The 23,061-nt window shown below is 45.7% G+C and overlaps 1 non-coding gene across 1 annotated transcript; it reads right to left on the bottom strand.

Moving 5' to 3' along the window:
- Nucleotides 1-15,335: 15,335 nt before the first annotated feature.
- Nucleotides 15,336-15,408, bottom strand: TRNAR-ACG (transfer RNA arginine (anticodon ACG)). The gene has a single exon. It is a non-coding gene; the product is annotated as a tRNA-Arg (tRNA).
- Nucleotides 15,409-23,061: the final 7,653 nt, after the last annotated feature.

Raw genomic sequence — 23,061 nt, 5'->3', positions numbered from 1 at the left:
CCTAGCATCCACCCCGATATTTGTTGTGAGACGGTTCCTGGCCCAAAACACCGTGGTTGTCTTGGTTAGATTAAAAGGATTCCAGAGTCTTGTTGATGAGTTTCCGCTTACTGTGTTTTGGGACTGCCTAGCCAGCTTCAACCAGACTGTGTTAATGTCAGCTCTTGCTTTCTGCCTTTCATTTCAGTTTTCACCTACCTGTTCTAATTTAATTGCGCTACTCTCTAACTCTGACATCTTGGTGATTTCAATTGGAACTCCATATATTTTAACTGAAGGGCTTTTGTTTCTGCAGGAAGAGCCAGTGGTTTGGAGGGCAGTAGAGTGTGAATTTACAGGTAAGGTACTGAGAGATATCTGTGTGGACCTGAAGTGTGGGTTCTGGAAAGGTTGACAAGGGAGAGGTCTCGCTCCACTGAGGAGAAACTCAACATGGGGAGATACAATTCGGAAAATGTCCTGAGATGCAACAATAGCCCATCACACAACAGACGCTAACCCACCCACACATGTGCAGACACAACACAGACGCAAAAACACCCATACAGTGCAACAGCAGCATGTAACCATGGAAAGGTGAAGAGCTACACCCACCAAACATGGGAGAGTTGTGTAACTCCAGGTGCTTTACTGTGCCTGTCTGTGGTCAGCTTTGAGTGTGCTGCAGTGTTGTGGGTTTGTGGATCTGTCAGCTATCAATAGTGTTTAGTACACGCTCTGAATTAGGAGATGCCATTGTTTTTGAGATGACAGGTGTGTCTATCCCTTTTGGATGTGCAGACATTGTGACCATGTTGGTAAACCAGCTTGTGATGGAGGGCCTAAAAAACTACACAACCTGGGACCACAGAAGAAGGGCCTCTGCCTGGCGGGCAGCTTTTGGTAGCTATTGGCGTTGCATTAGATCAGGATTCATTTTGCGTTATGAGGACAGTACTTTATTTCAAGCAATGCCTTCAGCTGCACTTTCGTGTGGAAATTGTTATTTTCAGCTACATGACTGTGGTGACACAGCGGTACACTTAAACAGGTCGTACTTAATGCCACATTACGGCTATAACGGGAATTGAGATTTGTACAGTATAAATTACGTTGTGGCGGACAACCTGGACTTGATTGGGGATTCATTTGATCTGCAATGCATACGGAGGAGAGAGGCTGGGAGAAAGAAGGAGTTTGGGAAATAATACCTGTGCAGCTATTAACGTACAAGTCGGTCTGCACCAGGTGTGTATGTATCTTACATCTGACGTTTGTTTCTAAAGCGTATATATCTGCTTGATTTCATATTTTAACTCTCTTTTTAGTTAATTTCAGTTTTTACCCACTGCAAGGTCACAAAGTTGGTTACTTACCCACGAAGTGTGGGACCTTTCCTTTGGGTTTTTATGACACGCAACCATTGCATGTGTTTTGAGGACATGGGTGACCCTGTGCTACCTACGCTGCTTGAGTTTACCTGTCATGCTCAGCTAGTGCATGTAGGGCATTGGTCGGGATCTATTCCGTGCAACTGTGCCTCGTCGCCAGTGTTAAAACGAAGTAATAGCGCAGACATCACTTGTAGAAGGTATAAGTAGATTTATTCACGTAGTAATCCACAGGTATACAGTTACAAGAAGATCCTTAGTGATATCTGGTAATCTTTGGTAATGCCTAGAAATGCCCCACCAGGAGCAAGGTCCTCTCTGCTCAGCCCATCACACCAACTGATTCCCAGCTACATACAAACCAACCCTAACATTCCAGATGACCTCACCACAGGCTGAGCAGACAGGCAGAGAACTACAGTGGGGAGATAGCATTAGTAAATAGCACATTACAACAGAGTGCTCATTGTCCCAGGTTCAAATCCAGGCGGGTGCACTCAGCCTTTCACCCCTTTGAGGTGGATAAAATGAGTACTATTGAGTTGGGTAACAATCAACATCTGTTATTCAGCGCCAAGATACCCTCCGGGGTGAACATGCATCTTACAAATACACAGGCTATGTTATGTTAGGGTTCAGGATGTGGCCAGCAGCTTGATGTGCCTCACCTCCTCCTGGGCAGAGCTGAGAAGTGCACTCCACAGCTTTGACAATATCTTTGCTTCTCTGGGTAATGCAGGATTCCTGTTGGCAGGGAAGCTTCCTGATTATGGCAATGTTGACACTCCATATTGGAAGATTTAGTGGCAGACACAGTGGTGCGACTATCTGGTATTTCCCCAAGGTCAGAAGATTGACATGAGGCAGCAATACCTCAAGAGGCAGGCACAGAGATTCCAGCCTCCTTTGCCTTCGAGCTCTCGAAGTTGTCAAGTGTGTGGTGTGAGATTTTCACCCTCTCATCTTCCTTCACTCTTTCACTTTCTCATGTCCCCTTTACCCTTGTCCTTCGGTTCTCTTCTTCGCAGTTGTAGATTGCATTGTCTTTCTTTATTGATATTGGCTGGGAAAAAAACAGGACTGTTTGTAAATTCTTCGCATTATATGCTCATGATGCAGAGCAGGTTTACCACTATGGAGCCTCACTGCAACATATGGGAAGATGACCTCAGAGTACCCCCTTCCACAACATAATTGCCTGTCCAGAAGTGTTCAGCCTCAGATCCAATGAAAGTGTGAGGTTGGCTCAGTGCCTGTCCCTATGTACCTGAGGTGAGACAGAGAAGGATGCCCTCCTGCATCCAGGCGCGCCTGTGGCTGCCTTTACTCCACGGTCCCCCCGCCCTTTCATCTTTCTTGCTGCTTCACAGTAACAACTAATTGTCTTTTTCTATCACACTCCTCTATTGTAAAACAGCAAAAACCACTACCGCCGAACAACGTGTTGCCTTTACAACGCGGGCAAAACAGCAAATGTGTCTGAACCAGGCGGGCAACTAGAGCCAAATTTCGGGGGGGCTGGAAAATATTTCTGGGGGGGGGAGGGGGTAATTATTCCAACCAAAAACAGAGTGGCTGTAAGAAGGGGTGAACACACAACAAAGCCCTAATTTACACGTCAATGGTCTTTTAAAGACCTGTTAAGTACTCGGGTGCGCTGCAATGAGACAGTCGCCAGCCCGTGAAGCTGTCTCCGCCGGGCTGACACACACGACGGGGGCAGGGGGGGGGCTGAAGCCCCGTGGGCCCAATGGGTGTTGCGCGCCTGGTCTGAACCACGCATTTTATTAACAAATTAAGTCGTTTAAACAACATGCGTTAGGTAAAGTGGCGCTGGACTTTAAAGTCCAGCGCTTTTCCTAGTGTTGGGAGGACAAGAGTTGGAATAATAAATTATGTGCACTGACTCAGACACTCACACACCTATTCACACACTTGCTCAGACACTCACGAACCCACACATAGACCCACGCAGACACTGACACACCCACCAGCAGACCCATAACTTATGATGTTTGAACATGGAGGGAGTACTCTCCGGGACCTGATTTAGAACTTATCATCGACTGACCTTGGACCTGTAATTTCAGTCCTTCAAAGAAATCTTTTACTGTGGCCTCAACTTGATGCTATACGAAATATGCTATACACGACGGAACTATACTACTATTTTTAGGAAAGTTTTTATATGAGATCATGCAAAAACACGGTGAAGCCATTCTTGATGTGATCTTGAATAAAATTCGGCCCTGAGGAAGTCATTGGGTATCTTCCCAAGACGAAACACATGTTGGCTGTTCTTATGTTTGGCTACTTTGGATGATCCCTACTACGCAGGATCATTGACTGAAATCTGTGTCTTGAAAATAAAGACTTCCATTGAAAGATACGATTTGGAGAATTCTCATTGGACTTATACTTTTCTCTAAATATTGTACTCATTGCTCGGGAACTAAGTTTGTTTTGTAATTATTTCAAAGTCCAGCGCCCCCCTAAGGCAAGTCGTTGTAAGGACTTGCGTTGCAAATGGAATGCGTGGTTCAGACGTATTCGTTGTTCCGCCCGCGTTGTTCAAAAACACGGGGGAAAGAAAAGGATGGTTGTGTCATACACCACCTTTTAAATCCACTTCCCAGACCTCTCTTTCACCATTCTTTCCTACCATACAAGATCTGACATTGATAACGTTTGAGACAAAATCTTCATGCCCTCTCCACAGGCGCCAGTCCCTGTTTTCTCATCAAGGAAAAAGAATCTGTTGGAACAGTGTGCCAGCTGTGAGCCTGCCAGCTTCCTGTGCAGAGATGGAAGCCACTTACCCTCACAGCCTTTAAAGTGCATCCTTCTGTGTTCATTATAAATAGCCTGTCCATGGCCACCGACAGGGCATCTGCATATGAAAGGGGCACTCTTCATGACTGTACTGCTGGGCACAGCAGGGCATGAGGTGCATGTATAGGGAGGGTACCTGCCTGCGACAGTCTGGCTCTTTTAATTCCTGGACCGGTGAGCAACCATGGCAGGTGGTAAACAGTGGGACAGGGGCGCTCGATTGTGCCTTGATGGCACTATTTATTAATGGATGGATGGGCACAGCAGGGTAGAGGGTAGACAGTGAAGCAGAGATGTCTGAAGGTGCATTCTTTCGTTCCTGCCTCTCCAGGTCCCCGCCTGGGTCGGAACAATAGCTCCAGCTTAATGACATAGTGATGTCAACTCATTGTTTGAGAATGGACCCCTCCCTTGCAAGTTTAAAGAATATTTTCCCTGCACATGTATGCCTCATACAGTGCTGTTGAATGGTCATCTAGTAGTAAATCATTATGTCTCTCTTCCCAGATGATAGTGTAAGTCGAAAAGTTGTCCTTACTATAGTTTCCACCCCATTCATACCTATCTGTAAATGCACTTACCACCTGCTGGATTTTTATATCACCACTTTTTGCCGTCATCTACAAAACAGGTTAGCATCTATAAATATCCACAGATGGCTACATCAGTAAAACACCAGGAAAAAGTACAATTGGAGCAATAATATATCTCACGACTGTACGACTGATGTGGAGAAGTGTGGCTCAATGGTTAGAGCGGCAGACCCTGATGCAGAGGTCTGGCCCGGGACCAGGGTTCGATTCCCGCCTCGGCGGGTCTTGGGCTCAATTTCCCCGGACCTGATAATTCTCGCCTCGGTGCCTAGTCTAATCATGGGTCCCACTCTGTGACTCTGGGCAATAGCTTGCTTAATCTCCACAACGGCCCCAGCAGCGCTGTAGATGCCTGGCTTCACCTTGGGGGTGCCCAGGAGTGGACATTTCACAGGAAAGCCAGGATGGGTTCCGCAGCGGTATGAATACAGCGCTACGAGGCCTCCGGGTAGAAGTGCGCTATATAAAATACAAACATTTACATTTACAAACACGCCTTTAGGCGCATTAAATTATGTCCGGGTCAATGTATGGCGGAATATTGGCGACAGACTAGTGTGCTACAAGCATAGCATAGAAAAAATATCGCCAAATAAAATATCATGGAGATAAGTATTTATTGGCAATATTTATTAATCATAACTCGATACCTATGTAAGATATCTAACTATATATTGTCAAGGTACATGTGTGTTGATAACTAAAGTAAGCCACTGGCTGACACACACATACTCACATAATCTACTGGCTGTCGTCAGTGAGTAGTAACGACCTCGTTTCCATAGGAAAAGCGTTTGTTTAGGCAATAACTTTGGCACTGTTTGATGAATCCTCACGAAATTTTAAAAACAAGTTTGTCACTCCAGCTGCTGTTTGGAAAGTCTCTGGGAGATCCATCAAGCGTGGATGGGAAAAAGGGGATCCCAAAACGCGTTTTCCCAATGCAATTTCCCATAGGGAGATTTTAGACACAACTACAGCACGAACCACTGAACGAAATTGCACCAAATTTAACAGAAAGCTACCTCTTGGTCCAGAAAGAGCCCTTTTTTTGATTTGGTGAAAATCCATACGGTAGTTTTTAAGACGTATACGGAAAAAACAAATTTGCACATCTAGGGATAAGGATTCTTCACGGATCCATCACGGCGCTTCGCGAATCCACGTGCCAGCAGCAATGCCTTAATTGGCTGGCCGCAACTCGAGTAGACAGTTGTAGTCACCATTTTATATAACGGGACACAGTCCTAGGGGCCTGAAAATACGTCTATACAGTAATAGAAAGGGTCAGGGCATGGGTATTTTGAACCCATGGGTGCAATATAGGGGTCTCTGAGGGACACATTAAGGGTAACAAAATGCCCTACAATGATTTTTATTTTGCTGAAAAGATTCACAACTCCGGCAGCGATGCTCAGCGCATCTCCCTGTGTACCATCATATTCACGAATAAGCAGGTTGCAGGTGCCATTTTATGTAATGGGACATGATCCTGCGTGGCTGAAAAAAAAACATCTACAAAGTACTAGAAGGGGTCAGTGTAGAGGTACCCTGACCCCATGGTTGCAACATGGGTTCTTTGAGGGAACCCTTATGGGCAACAAAATGCCCCATATCACACTCACAGACACACTCAGACACTCTTGCACCCATTCACGGACCCTCTTAGACACTCAAACACTGACTCACAGACCCACTCAGACACCTATTCACTGATTCACAGTCCCACACAGACACTCTCACACCCATTCTCACACCCACTCACATACCAACTCACACACTCGCTCACCCACTCACAGATACACTGAGACACCCACTCATACACTTGTGCACCGACTCAGACCCACTCAGACACTCACACACCTATTCACACACTTGCTCAGACACTCACGCACCCACACATAGACCAACGCAGACACTGACACACCCACAAGCAGACCCACAAAATGTTAAATGCTGTAATGGACTCACGTATAGATTCATGAATGTGTCAAGGAGTAACATGAGGGGCCGCGCTGAGAGTTTCCATGGATTCACAAATCCCCCAACAGATTGGGCTTCTTAACAAACGTAATCAACACTGACCATTGAGAAGTGGAATAACAAAATAAAATATAAAATACAGGTTCTGATTTGCTAACTACGACAGTATCACTGAGAGCATAGTGAAAAAGGTTGCTATTGTTGGTTCATTTGCACTACTATAGACGTCAGAATTAGGCTCACACAACATTGCAAGAGATACTGAGTTAAAAATTGAAGAACAGCAAAGGAATTTCTCAGGTATGTTAATAATGATGTACTTTTAAAAAGTATCTATATATACTGAGTTAGGAGTTTTACTGCTACGTTGAGTTGACGTTTAACGCACCTTGTCAACCCTTAAACTGTCCTTCTACTACACAGATAAGCTATCCCTCAGGTAGGCTGTAGGTAGGTCATAGGGAAGGGAGCTATGTGCTTGAAAGGTAAGAGATGTATTTTGAAGTTTCAGTGAGTTACATGTGCACCTCCAGACCTATAGGCCCAGTTAAACATACACCCTCCCATCCAAACTGCAACTCACATACCTAGTTACAAAAGCAGTCTCACCTATCCAGTCAGACAGAGGCACTTACACATTTAGTCACACACCCATACAACATTTATGTATCCAACAGTAAGAGACCCAGTTGTACACACAGTTACATACCCCAGCACTCAGTAATATAGCCAGTAAGTAATATATTCAGTTCGTTACACAAATATGGATCCATAGAGATAATAAAACAGCCAGTCATATAGCGACATAGTTACACATCCAGTGATACACTCAGAGAGGAACTGACACACTTATTTAGATACGCACTCAAGTACTGATACTCTTAGTCACCCATCCAGACAAGCAGTCCTTGAAACATATGTTGGGCCTGCTACTGCAGAGCCTGAGTGTGCACTTTTACTGCCAAGCTGAGATGGCATTTAACACTCACGAGCTTTGAAACTTTTTTCTCTCTAATCATATTACTTTAATTAAATTTTTAGTAAACCATGTACTTCAAACAATAATTTTAAAGTGTTTATAAATGTCTTTAAGTACTGCCAAAAACATGCCGGCTTTGTGGCCCACCAGTGGTACCACAAAATACATGATGGGATGGTTTCCGGTGGATCCTGGACTTCCCAAAAAACCTTAAAAAAATACTCAAAATAAAACAATTCTTCGTTAAAGTGGGCTTTCAAATATAAATAGGGCAGGCGATTTTTAATTCATCAGAGTGCTACTTCTACTGTGATCATAATAGTATTATCATCCTGTAAAGTTACAGGTGAGAGTTAGCAAAATTACATTTAAAAAATCTAAAATTCTATTAAGTATCCGTAGCTTACATGAATGCTACAATGATCATATATAAGTTTAAAATCCTTACAAATTCACCGGATAAAAACACAGGTTACTGGGACGTTATAGCTAGGAAAACAAATTCAGCAAAGCAGGAGGGGAGAAGGCAGATGCTTGGGGTGACCCTGCAGAGAGGGCCAAGTCTAACACAGCACACACACATAAATAACACTACATCACATTGCTTGCTTCGTTTCAAATATGAAAATGGAAGTTTTCCTTAATAACAATATCGATTTCCTTTGCAAGGTACAAATGAAAGCAACTCACTGAGTTTTGATGTTTCTGTTTTTGCAGCATTTATTTTATTTTATTTTATTTTATTATAGAACACACAGCACCCAGTTTGTAAGTATTATCTAAAATACCAACTTAATGGTATTTTTTTATGAAGTTAATGAAAGGCTGAGGTGGCAACACCGAAGGGATTCCCAAAGTATGAAAATTGAGCAAAAGATTTCTACTAGGGGTGGGGTAAATGGCGTAATTCTCTTTGGCATAATTACTCGACAATACCGCAAAATTACTCATAATTATGCGTAATTAGGTGAGAAGTGCAATCTACTATTTAACAGCATGGGGAATATTAGCAAGAACCTCGTTGAAATGATCGCCGTTTTAGCGGCAGGTAACTGCCGGTAAAACGGCGATAATGGGCTTGCTAATATGCGTTATAGAATTCCAATAGAAACCCAGGTTAGATGTGCAGGAGATCTAACCTGGGCTTCTATTGGAATTCAATAACGCATATTAGAAAGCCCATTATTGCAGTTTTAGCATCAGTTTCCTGCCACTAAAACGGTGATAATTTTAACGAGGTTCTTGCTAATATGCCCCCATGTTCGTAGTGCAAAAAGTCAACTTTGCGGCCAAAATGGGCCAGATGATGCATTGTGCATGAAGAAAATAGCACTAAATGCTATGGGACATGAAAAGCAGAAGTCAGGAGCTACCCTCTCCCTTACCTTGGTGTTCCTGTGCTCCTGCTGAAGGATTTTTGTCCCAAATGACTCTTAATTATTCAAGCTGGCATAATTGTGTAATTTTGCATCACAGGAGTAATGCGTAATTACTGAAATTCCTCTCATTACTCTGGTGCAATTAACATCTTGCCCAGGCCTGATGTCTACTGCAACCTATCAACCCACCAAGCTATCTTTTTGGGGCAGGTCTTGATGTTGATTTTAGTGCTGCAAGGCGGTGGCAAGGGCCGAACTGGGAACCCAAAGCTGCCCTGGCAATTTGCTCAGACCAGCCCCTAGGGAAGCACTGCCAAGCCCGGGAGGCTGGAAATGCTTGCTGGCTGCTTTTGTTACTGGGGTTGATATTGCAGCACTGATGAAAAACCGGACCCCACCACTACAAAGCCGCCCCCACCCTTCCAGCCTCCTAGGGAAATGACCAATGCCAGTTACTGCCAGTCTGGCCCTGGCAGTGGTTACCCTAGACCTAAGCAGATGCAGGGAGCACTGCAGCTCAAGTCAGTGCTTCGGGTATATGACTCCTACTCAGGGGGTCCACAACTGCTATGCAAATTAAATAGCATTAACAGATTAATAACATGTATATATAAAAAAAAACCTGTAAAATCGAAGAAAACATTGAAATGTTATGTAGTTGTAAATTAATTTGAAATTGGAGACTAAAAATTAAGTTGGTATTATCAGGCTGATCTACAGGAGCACCAATTGCATCAAACAGATTGTAGAATGAAGTGTGGCCTCCAATCTTCCCAGTATTTTTTAAAATATATATTTGCTTACGTTTTATGTCAGTTTGTGAGTTCAATAAAACATTTCCTAATTTGTGTATTTGTTTGATGAATGGCGCTGATTAGAACCACTTCTTCTACAAACTCTCTCACCTCTAAGGGAATGTGCTGCAGAGGAGTCTGAATCAGATGCCTTTGGCATGGAAACGAAAAACAAAGTACTCCACAATGTAGATGGATCAGCTTCCTGTCCCTACCTGACCAGTACAAAATGAATGCCTCATTTGATAAATAAGTCACATCGCAGTCAACTCTAACACACTTCTGGATTGCAAAAAGGCTCAAAGGAGCAACATTGGAAGGGTGGGAGCATTACAAAATAAGAAGTGTAGAATTGTAAAGGTTGGTCGAAGCAAGCATTGGCAAAACTAAAAGTTTTTTTTAACCATATTGTACTGTAGCGCGCTGGCTGTGCAGCATGGTTGAAATTAAAATAAACAAGCATTTACAATGCAACGGTTTCGCCTTTGGAAAAGTTTGAGCTATTGGCATTGTGAATGACAAACTTTTTATTTATGTGTTGGTTTTGAAAACAGATAAATAAATGGCATTGTCATTTACAATGGCAATAGTTTAATCTCTCGCAAATGCGATTCGTATTGCAACTATTTCAGTTATCATTTTGCACTACGATGAAAACTGTGTAAATGCCTTTCAATCATGCCAGATAAACAGCTGGATCCTTGAGGCACTCCCTGGAATGTCCTGTCGAGCCACAGCAGGGCACAGGAAAAAAGCACGGTCTGTATGTGGGACAGGGGAGCACAGCGCGCTGTTACTGTGATCAGCATGCCATCTCTGCTACACATTCATTTGTGCTTAAGACTATTTCCATACAGCAGAGTGCATACCAAGCAAGGCGCACGTGGCTCACAGATGTATCGCGCCTTCCCGTCTGAGGGCATCATGTTTGGACTTCTCATGATCGAGCACTGGAGTGTGGGCAGGAACCATCACTGCACTTCCTGTAGAGGGCATCTGTCATCGTTAAGCACTGAGGCCAAGACGTGAGGAAAATGAAAGTTGAACTTCTCTTAACCCCATGCATGAATACCGAACCTGTCCACCTAAACCCCGGTGAAGAGCTTTAAAGGTAGCAGTGAACCACTGAGGTGCTAGCTACCTCTATAGAGAGGCCATGGACTGAATGGGAACATATGCTGCATGGGTAAAGTCTTGTATTGTAAAAATAATGTTATTGGTGTGGTAATTTATGTACATTTTGACTGGAATTATTAACAATCGTGAGCTGGCACAAGTAGAAAAGAATGCAGGAATCGTGCGCTGCCGCAAGGGGCGCCACGAGAAAAGAATACATAAAGTGTTATCTTCCTACGGGGTTGCCACTAGTGCAGGTACGGGAATACCCGGACCTGTGAGCTGCCACAAGGACCCCTGGCACTGAGTATGCGCAATCAAATAAGTTTGAGCTGCCTACAACCCGGCATGTCACCGGTGCATGCTGGAAACGCTAGAAATTGTGAATTACACCAGGAGACTAGGAGAATGCCAGCGCTGCGAGGTGCCGCCAGGGCCCCGATGTTAGATGCTACGAATGCCAGGGGCTGAGCTGCCACCACGGCCCACACTGTTGTAGGCTGTGAAAGGCGGGAGCTGTGAGCTGGCGCCGGGGCCCCCTCCGTGCCTACGGGTGGTGCCTATTTCTATTACCCAGTCACTCACAGTGATGGCAATGGCTGATGTGGGGTGACCGTCTGCCACGTGCCGAAGTGGGCAAAGAAAAGATAAATATGAATAGGGCCGGGGTAAAAATAGACGGAAAATACACGGTGAAGGGAGCAGTCTCCCCAGAGAGCTCTGGCTGCGAGTCCTGCACGGCCTGGAGCTGTGTTTCGGAGTCCTGGGTGCATGGCAGGGGGCGCTGCTCGGGCTCCTCTCCCAGCTGCCGCTGCTGCTCGGGCGCCGTGTCTCACCGCAGCCTCAGACCCTCCCTACGCGACCTCTCACACACACTCCACGCAGGCACGCGGGACTCTACTGCCTGCTCTGACCTAAACCTATTATAGAGCAAAGACGGTGATGAGGCGAGGCGCCGCCCGACTGGGGAGACATGTCGGGGACAATCCCAAGGGGAGACATGTCGAGGCTGCTGTAGGCGAGAAGAAAGGAGGGGGCGGGGGGAGGGCGACACCAAGAGCTGCTGGAAGTAGCGTGACTCACCTGCAGCCTTCAGCCAGTACCGCGTCCGTGCTTCGGTGAGAGAGGAGCGCTCCAAATGACCACGTTTCTCTGGGTGAGGAACCGCTCGGCTCCCAGTGAAAAAGTGCGCCGTGGCGCAGCCGCGCGTTGGGGCACCTAGGAGCTGTAGTCTCCGTCCATTCGGGTTTATGAGCGCCTCATTCACGCACATATTTATTTATGTTATTTATGTAATGCGATTTTCTATAGCGCTCACATTACCCGAAGGGGTCAGAGCGCTTTACAAAAGAACCACTTGCGATACATAAGGACTTTGGATTCCATGAGCTACATAAAAGATACAAACAGAAACAAGTCAGGTCCCGGGCCGGCAGCCAATCACAGCGCGGCCCGGGGAATGACGTCACGGGGGTGTCCCGGCTGGCAGATTCGGGGGCGTGTTTTTCGTGCTCTCCCCTTCCCATTGGCTGGAAGGTAAAATTCCAGCCAATGGGAAGAGGAGAGGGCGGGACTTAAAAAAGCACACGTTAACGCCCCCGAATCGCGTTTTCAGGGGAAAGCGTGATTGACAGCCTCTGTCTCCCAATGGCTAGCCTCCATTTATGGAGCTAGCCAATGGGAGACAGAAGCGGGACCAAAGCCCATATGTAGGATCATGAGATTTCGCCCTGGGCGGAGCAACTGCTACGTAGTTGCAACGCCAGGGCGAAACCTAAAAACTGCTGTGATACGGCTAGCGCTGACCACATCATGATGTTTTTTTTATTGCTGGTATCATGTGGACTAGCAACACTAACAACGGAGGGAGTGGGAAAAAGAACAATGACGCGGCAGCTGCTGGTCACAGAATCTAAAGCAGCTGTCAGAGCCTCAAAGGGCCTTATTCAACTGTAAAAGAGCAGTGTTATGGCAACTCATATATGTATGAAGCTCAGTGAAGTAAGTGCAGCGACACCGGGACCCAGTTCACCCTAATTATTGAGCATATTTTTTTAAAGCCAAACTGGGGCAGGAGCCCATATTCCTCTCTTGCAGGACTTCAACTGAATAAGCAGGCAATACAAGTAAAGGCTGGTAAGTAAATTATATCCTACTAGAGAGCCAATGAGTCTCTACAGTCTTCCATGATTTATTTTATTTATTTTTTATTTTAGCGATTTGTAAAGCGCCTGGTGACCCAAGGGCATCCCCGCGCTATGATATTTATGGAGACCAGAGGACAAATAAGGAGGGACTTTATTTCGGGAACAACAGCGTTTTCAGTTTTTTCCTAAAAATCAGATGGTTGGGTTCAAGCCGAAGGGTGAGGGGGAGTGCATTCCATCTGGTGGATGCTTTAACCGAAAAGCGACGGCCGCCAGTACGCGTCTTCCTGTGTCTGGGGACATTGGCCAGGTTCTCATTCTCCGAGCGAAGGGACCTGGGAGCCTTGTAAGGCGTAACCATGTCTCTCAGAATAGCAGGGCCAGAACCATTAAGCAATTTGTGTGCAGTGCACAGGGCCTTAAATTCGACCCTTTGGCGTATTGGAAGCCAGTGGAGCGCCTGAATTGCTGGTTTGGCTGATACTCTGGGAGGGAGATTTAAAAGTAACCGGGCAGCAGCGTTCTGCGTGCGCTGGAGTTTAGCCATGGTAGCTTCAGGGGCTCCCAGGTATACCATGTTGCTGTAGTCCAGCCGCGCCAGCACCAAGCCCTGGACCAGGAGTTTCCTGGATAGGGGCGGAAGTAGAGGGAGGATCTTCCGAGTGGAGCGCATTAGGCCAAAGCAGGTCCCTGCTGTCTTGATAGCTTGAGTTTTCATCGACAGCTCGGGTTCTAGCCATACTCCTAAGGTCTTAATTTCTTGTTTCGGGGCGGGGATTTCCCCGAATACATCTGGCCAGACCGATGTAGGGATGGTGGTCCATTGCTTGCCCAGAAGCATAACTTCAGTCTTTAGCACTTTAGACAGGAGCCCAGTACCAAGCATTGAACTTTGACTTACTATGCAAAGGTGCATGTAGTGATAAAGAAGTCTCACTCGTGGGCAGACGCTGAACTTATTAACCGGAAATAATTATGTCTCTCCTTTTCTGAGAATTGGCCACTGAGAAACATGGCTGACTTTTTAGGTCTCGGCTGTTGATAACAGTGCGCATGCGCTGCTCTCGGCATCCGAGAGCTTCTTGAAATCAATACAATCGAGGAAGGGGACTTGAAGCCCCGCCCCCTCTTCCCATTGGCTCGCATCATAGCTTAGGCTAAACGCAAGCTTCTCATTGTAAAGGAGGCTTCATTAGTCCCTCCTTATTGCTGCCTTGTCTCCTTGTGGCCCCGCCCACCGGGATTGGATCTCTCACTTACGCCGTTAGACACTCTCCTTCATTAGCTAGGACGCACTATGTTTTTCACTCAACACCAACAGCTTCTTCACTTTGACACCGTATTTATCTTTGCATCACGCTTTCACTTTAAAGCAAAAGCGCAATGCAAAAATAAACAGCGGGAATGGCGAGCGCTTGTTTTGCAATGCTACAGGGGGCATCCACGAAATACAATACTTAGGCTGAGATTTTTGCCATTGATTTCGCTTGGTCCGCGCTCACCTACACTTTCCTTTCTTTGTATTGCTTTTGGTTTTGTTTGTCATGTCCTTGTCAAGGAACACGGAAGAGATAGGAGGGGCCGGTGGGACAGACGAGTTGTTAGTTACTTCTGCAAGCTTCACTCGCCTCTTACCACAGAGTGTAGAGATTCTGATAGAAACAAACAGCATAGACGAGTGCGCCGCTTTTTGCCTTACATGCAATAACTTAATTTTCCATTCAAAGGCAGCTTTTTGCCAAAGCCTTTTAATTTTTCCACGTATAAAACACTTAATTCAGTCTTTTATTCTTTAAAATGTTCTTGACAAATTCTCATTCCTTCATTGCCTCATCAAACTACGGTCCCAACCATTTTGTGATCCTAGACACATATGTTCATTTTACCAATACTTAGTAAGCAAATAAAATCTCAGTCTTGCCTTTTTCCAAGATTATATGTAGGATTATTTTCAAAGTTTAAATGACACCCAAGTATATAACAGCTGAGACCACTGCAAAGTTCACTTGTTTCATTTTGTGATACTGTTTTGTTCAGTTAGATGTAATTCTAAACAAGATCTGCTTCAGGACGTATTTTTTTTTATCGAAGCAGTTGAATAGACGTGATTTTTTGATAAATGAAAGTGCGAAAAGTAAATACCGAGCCAGCCAGGAGTCGACCCTGGAATCTTCTGATCCGTAGTCAGACGCGTTATCCATTGCGCCACTGGCCCGCCGATGATGGGTGACGTCCCAACAAGAGTATGTAAGAAAGAAGACACAAGCGTTATCTCATCAGGCTCACTGAGCTGACCATGTGATACAACCTCAACTGTGACAAAGAGTCACACATCAATATGACAACCTAAACAGCGACTAAAAAAATTCGAAATGAATGTAGAGTAATGAGGCTACTGCCTCGGTATCCAAAAACTCATCACTGTCAGAAGGAATCTGACAGACGAAAACAAGACAGCGTCGTTATCTCATCAGTCTTATCATGAGGGGAGGGCTCGTAGTGACACACGTTTTCCATTGCGCCACTGCCCATAGCCTCTGGGGGTACCGGGCGAGAGTGACACAGCACCTAGAAGGGGATCCTGGGCCTGGCAGATGTATGAACGTTGATCTGTCTGAGGTCAGTACTTCAGAGCACCGGAGACAAACGGGAAGAGAACAGATTCTTTGCGGAGAATATCTGATCATTACTATACTAGAGGGCTGAGGAGATCTGGCAGGTGTTGTTACGTGAAATAATCTCCTCACGACTTGCAGAGGCCAAACGTATTTACTGCTAGCTGAATGTAATGATAATAAAACACTCGGTATCAGTATGCTTCCTCTTACTACTACTTTTAGAGATGTACAGTGTCCTCCTCATCTCGTGACAATAATTATTGCGGTGGACAGCGAGGACGTTCGTATAATAAAGTAGCCATGAAATCCTTTAAACTGTAATCCTCTTTATAAGGGCGAATATTCTCTCCATGAGGGAAGGCAGCTGGAGTGTGTAGGGGTAAATCGAATCCTACAGCCTGGCCCCGCTGCGGGCACGTGCTGTGACCTCCCACCGCTCTCTTATTCAAATTCTGCCTTTTTTTACGTGTTCTATTTTTGAATTTGGTGTTCTGTACTTCAAGCTCCAACGATTAGATGAATGGGTTGACGCTTCTGTCTCCCTTGACTCTATTTTCTCAGATCCTTGTCGTGACGACATTTTTTAGCAGTGGGCCAGTGGCGCAATGGATCACGCGTCTGACTACGAATCCGAAGATTCCTGTCTGGATCGACTGATGGCTTCCTTTTATTTAAAGTTTTCCGTGCGTCTTAAAGTGTGCATAGAGAGCGCGATGTTACTCAAGTCCAGCCTTAAAGCTGTAAGTATATATCAAGTGTGTCTTTTATGGTCAAACTAATTGTGACACAAGGAAGCCGTCATTGTTATCGAAGGCTAGGCCAATTAAAATGTGATAACAGTTTAAGGGACCAGAGACAGTTCAATCTCGTGGCAAGCGGTTAATGGTAAAAAAATTAAGTGAACTTTCACAGGAGCCTTAATATCTACAAAATAGCACCTAAGCTGTATGTCGACATAGTTAATTTGTTTGCTCGGTAAACAGTTGTAGAAATGGAAAAAAAATACTCCAGGATCCCAGAAATTGTGGGTCTAGATGCGGGCGTCGCAGCAGAAAGGGAGTGAAGTGTCACCGTCAGTTTGTACTAACACTATGGGATTGGGCTGCTGTTTGCTCACACACATCCCACTGTGATACTATTGAAAGACATCTCCTAGTCCTAGATAATGACAGTGTTTGTCTGGCAGCAGCACAGATAGGAGGAGGGTTGTGTTTGCTGTAGGGAGGGATGTGTTTCTTTATTGTAGTCTCAGCCCTTTCCCTTCTTCCACTTCCATCATCATCTTCAGAGTGCAGTTGTGTGTTTGAGATCGGTATGGGATGCCCGGGACTTTGCTAATCTACATGCCTTTAAAGTACCTCTGTATGTCATCAAATGATTTCTAAAGCGCACAGCGGCTCCAGAACGGGCTTCCCAGCACAAATTGTATTTTATTGTAATTGCATTTATATAGCGCTTACTACCCCTGACAAGGCGTTGAAGCGCTTTTTCGGCGAGTGGTACGCTACTCCGGGACCCATAGAGGATTAATCACAGAAGAGATAAAGCAGCGATGGGAGCAGGGCTCGAGTCGGGGTACCACGCGGGTGGACGGCGTCTCCCCACTTATTATAATGGGTGGACGCCGTCCCCCCTGCCAAACAGCTGGACTTCACTCTTTGGCCTCTCTGGGACGAGGAGCTCGGAGCTCATAGCACGCTGCTCACAAGCTGACTTCTCAGATGCAATCGCATCTAAGGGGTGAGCGAGGGGAGGCAATGAGCCCGATGTTGCAAGCCACCTTTCGTGACGTCACTTCCTGTCGTGACGTCACTTCAGTGACAGCGTCTCCCCACTTCTTTTTTTAGGACATGTGCCCTGGATGGGAGCAAGAGCATCAAACTAGATGGAGAACAGCCAGGCATTCAACTGTTTCCGGATTTGTAGGCGATTTGGCAGGGGTGGCTCCTCCGCTAAGGCGGAGGAGCGTCGCCCCACTGCTTTCTTGCAGTGCGAGAAGCAGAAACATAAAAAAGGTAAACTACCATTTTATGTTTCTGCTTCTTGCACTGCGCGAAAGTTTATGGGTTTGGTTGAGGGCAGGCGGGTGGGCGGGTTTGCTCTGGGGCAGGGGGAGAGTGGCTTGCCTAATGCTGAAGGCGCTGACTGTTTGGTCGGCCCTGTGGGGCCGCACAAACAAGTCATGTGCACTCTATAGTTCTTCATGTAGGCTGCAATGCAGCCTACAAGGGAACATGGCTTGCCCGTAAGCCCCTTCCTGGCCGGTGTCCTGACCAATCACAACGCACCACTAGAGCAATGTGATTGGCTTAGGGGAGGGGAGGGAGGCTGCCTGCTTCCTGAAGACAAGATTCGGGACCCGGCTGGCGAAAAGGTAGGTTTCAATATTTTTGTTATTATTAATAAAATTGACCCCCCCCACGCAACTCCCCCCATGCCCCTCCCACAGCACAAACCCCTCACCCGCGAGACATGCCAGATGCGACTGCGATTTTGGAATTTACTGAGGCGAGGTGGCATAGAATTCATTCAATCAATTCAGGATAGATTTTTGTAGCCCAAATAGAGAATGTTACAGTAGTCTAGGCAATACATTAAAAGGGATTGTATAATCAGTTGGCAGACTTGCCGAGAGAAAAGTCCCAAGATGGGCTTACCTTTCCTTAGGAGGCCAAAACAGTGACCTGATAGAGCCTCAGCTTGGTTTTTCAAAGGATCCAATCCCCCAAGAATTCTTTACCACATGTTTAAGGTTGGGGGGACACTAGTATGTCTGGCCTCCATTGAGCACTCCACAGATAGGTATGCCTGCCCAACAGCAGGATTTCTGTTTAATTGGTGATATGTTTTAAACAGTTGTTGTGCATCCCACTGGCAACCCCTGTTAGGCAGTTTTTAAAGTTAACACAGCTGTCAGTCGACTCTTCCGATAGGGGGATGATTAGCTGAGTGTTGTCGGCATAGGACACTAGTGAGTTCCCAAAGATTTTACTACCTCTGTCAGAGGTCTGCCATAGATATTAAAAAAGGGCAGGGCTTGGTGGAGAAGTGTGGCAGAGGTCTAGCCCGGGACCAGGGTTCAATTCCCCGCCTCGGCGGGTCTTGGGCTCAAAAATTCCACGGACCTGATAATTCTCACCTTGGTGCCTATTCCAATCATGGAGTCCCACTCTGCAACTCTGGGCAATAGATTGCTTAATCTCCACAACGCTAAGGATGCCTGGCCTCCACCTTGGGGGTGCCCAGGAGTGGACACCTCACAGGGAAAGCGAGGATGGGTTCCACAGCGGTATTCGTACAAGCGCCTTGAGACCCTTGCGGGTGAGTAGTGCGCTATACATGTATCAATTTACTTTACTATCAATTTACTAAGTGCCAAACCCTGGGGGACTCCATGTACCAGCACTCTTTGGGATGAGGCAAAAGGGAGGATATTACTTGAAGAGAACGCTCATTTAACAAGCATCTGCAATGCAATAGTCTCATATTAGTGAAAATGTGAGCTATTGGTGTTGCAAATGCAATTCTTTTTTTTCCGTTTAAAATTATGCCAGCAGTAGCAGAATAAGAAAAGAGATTCCACTTATAAAGGAAAGGGTGCAGTTCCACAGGCTGCTACTAGGTGTCCCAGGGACACCTAGTAACAGCCTGTGGTACTGTACCCTTTCTTTAAGACCTAAGATTTAAATTCCGTTACCCAATGGCTTAAGGAACGAATGGGAGCATTTCCTTCATTAGTGGAATTTCTTTTTTTATCGCAAAGGCCACAAAAGCCTAAAAACAAAATGCTCGCAATTGCTCGCGCTCGTAAATGCTCGCGCTCGTTCCTTAAGCCACTGGGTGATGGAATTCCTATATTAGGTCTTAAGGAAAGGGTGCAGTAACAGAGGCTGTTATTAGGTGTCCCGGGGACACCTAGTAACAGCCTCTGGTACTGCACTCTTTTCTTAAGACCTAATATTTAAATTCCATTACCCAGAGGCTTAAAAAAACGAGCACAAGCTCCAGAGTAACATCTAGAGTAACAACACATGTAACAGGGGCAGTCCTCATGGGAGGTTACAACAGGAGAAAATGAGGTGCTAAGGAGGGACTACTATGCCTATTGACGAATCAAAAGCCACCATTTACAAAGGACAGTAACAGGAGCCAATTGAAAAGATGGGTGTAGCTTAAAGTCCATACCTGAATACAGTTTGTCTCGAAGAGACTGCACAAGCGCTGATTAAGTGAGGCCTAAAAAGAAGGTAAACCAGGTCAGAGCCTTGCCCTGTACTCCTGGTTCAGTAAGGCGAGTTAGGTGAATCACATGTGAGACAGTGTTGAAGGTCGCACTTAAATCGAGGGGTATCAGTTTATGGAATTTGCCAACATCTGCAGTGCTGGAAGATCTTCGGTAACTGGTAATAGAGCAGTTTCAGAGTGGTGTGATGGTTTAAATCCATTTTGGGTGATTTTGTTCTAAAAAATTGTTTAGGAGTTTATTTACTTGTTTCTCCACAACCTTGGATAAAAATTGCAGAAGGGAAATGGGACAATAGTTTTCTGGCTGAGTAGCATCCAGCGAAGGCTTCTTTAAAAGGGGAATAACCTCGGCCTGTTTCAATAACACTTGTACTTCCACAGTGCTCAGTGAGAGATTGGCCAATTCTAGGAAAATAGGTGAGATGCTCTTCTGGAATTTCAAAATATAATCAAGGTTTAATGTTTCATCAGGAAATCCAGATTTAGATAGAGATAGAATCTACGTCAAGAAAAGCCAGTTGGTCCAAGGATGCCCATTGCGTGTGGCTGGTCCCTGTGTCAGGAGGGACAGGCTTAACTGTTTTCTCACCCTTGTAAAAGTAAATATAAATATCATTAACCTTATTTACAAAATGATCTGCAAGTTTGTTGCATGGCTATTTGAGGTGGATGTAGGCTTAATCAGGTTATTCACAATAGAGAAGATTTCCATGAAAGGGTTACTGCTGTTTAGGTCTCGCTTACGCAGCGCGCATGCGCTGCATAGGAGGCGACCTTTAGGAATCGATTCACTTTTTCGTCAAAAACGTGCACGCTTTGCTTTGCTTTCAATGGCAACGTGTGCACGTTTGGCGATTCCCTTGCGGGAGCGAGCTTTGACACCATCTGTTAGTAATTAACTTGCAAACAGATGGTGCCTCTGCTCGCTCCTGCAAGGGAAATGCTTTGTGTGCTCTCAGCCGCCCTCCCCTCCCCTCCCCTCACTCCTCCCCCCTCAGCGTCTACAGATCAGCAGGGGCGCAGCTATCAGCCCTGCGGTGGCACCGGGCTTTTAGAGGCCCGCAGCAACCCAAACGCTGTTTTGTCGGAGGTCACACTTGTATTTATTTCCTCAAAAACCTGCACAGATCTATGAGTGGTGCAGAGCCAGTCCACTCTCAAGTTGTTTACTAGCTTGTACCAATGGAAAGACACTCCTCTCCTGCCAAATCTTTAGCATGCCCATCTTAAGACCAGTACAGTGATGCTCGCATCACACATCTCACAAATTGTTATGCAATTATTTTTGAGACTGCAGTGTCGTGGGTTGATAGATGGTTGCAGTTGTCGTTGGTCAGAACTCGGCCTCTGGCTCCCGCCCCCTACTCAAAGGTCAGAGACCAGCGGCACAGAAAACAGGGAGCTGTGTGCCCTGCTGTCACTTGTACGCCTTATGGACTTGCAGCCTGCCGCCAATGCCATCATTATCTCAGGATTGCAGCCGAGATCACTGTCAGCGAGAGAAAAGGCGAGGCGAGCCAGTGAGAGCGGAGAGAGGTGGTGAGGGCAGCGCCAAGAGATCAGGTGAGGCACAGAGCCGCGGGCTCCCCCGCGCAGTGCAGAAGCAGCCAGTTTTAGGCCGGTGAGGCTTGCCCCCAGGGAGGGGCGCCTGGTCACCATATCTCTCATGCTCCCTTCTCTCTCCCTCCCCCATCTGACTGACCATATGACATTTCTTTTTGTATAGTTCTGCCATGAGATTTTAGTAGCTGTACTGTAGGTAATTATCTCAGAGTGCTCGTTTCTGAGCTTGTCTGCATGGAGGCTAAGAAGGAGAAAGTGGGTGAGCTCTGAGCTCCGCAATGAGAAGGATTGTCAATTAAAACATGGGGCCTCTGAGGACCACACAAGTCATACAAGTAGCCACAGGGAATGGGAGGGTTGTTCATAAAATGGAGACAGTTTGTTGCAAGTGCAGGTTGCACTGGAATTTAGCAGGTTTGCTATGAACACCCACGACAATCAATTTTTTAGGAATTATTTTAGCATTTAACAAGAACTGCCTTGAAAGTGTGGCACATCACTCAAAGCCCTTTTCGCAGGGGCCTGCAGAGGATAGCAGCTTATCTTGTCACTGTTAGAACCATGTTGATTAATGGGGTCAACAGGTAGCTTCATGTCATCAGGTGCACAATATTCGAGTCCTGGCTTTCCACTTTAACGGCCTGTTGCATTCTGGGAGTTGTAGTCTCCCTTCTATGGCAGCGCAGGTTACGTTCAGTTAGGGTACTAGGGGCCTCATTTATCAGGCCTTGCGTGAGTTTTGCGCTTCCGATGCGTCACTTTTTGTGACGCATCGGTGGCGTAAAACATGCCTCCTGATGCGCACTATTTACAAAGTGACGCATCTAAGCAGATGCGTCACTTTGTAAACCCCTGCGCTACATTATACTGTGATGTATTCCTATAGGTTCTGTATCGATCCCCCTATTCCTGACCCTATTCTGGTTAACAAACTAACAAGTTAACTAGCAGCCATCCGATGAGGCAGAAAACCACTGCTAACGCGGGATTACTGGTTACTAATTATCTTACCAAATCCCATTTCCTGTCGACTGAATCGTTGGTACCTGTCTTGAGTAAAAGGTAATCTCACAATAAACAATCAATTTAAGAACTTACACCACTCTAAATGACCACTGACCAAAATTAAGTTTTAAAGATTTAATATAAAGTCAAAGATAACTGAAGATACAAACTTCTCAAGATGAGATTCAAAAGGTATATCGGAATCACTATGAACATGAACTTCTTGAATAGTCTGAGTCTGAAGAACAAAATAATAAGTACAAGTTCGAATACCATCAGGGTTGCTAAAATGGATACAAGTTGCAACCTCAAAGTCATTACAGAAAAGAAAATTAAGGTTAGTCTGTCCCTACACTACACTAAATGACATCCCTACTTAGCAAGATCTTAACCCTCTAGGTGTCAGCCGTGGTGATTTCCTAAGAAGATCACGCACT

Source organism: Lissotriton helveticus, chromosome 7 (genome assembly GCF_964261635.1).
Source record: "Lissotriton helveticus chromosome 7, aLisHel1.1, whole genome shotgun sequence".
Classification (NCBI taxonomy): Eukaryota; Metazoa; Chordata; class Amphibia; order Caudata; family Salamandridae; genus Lissotriton; species Lissotriton helveticus.
This window is presented reverse-complemented; position numbering and strand designations above follow the sequence as displayed.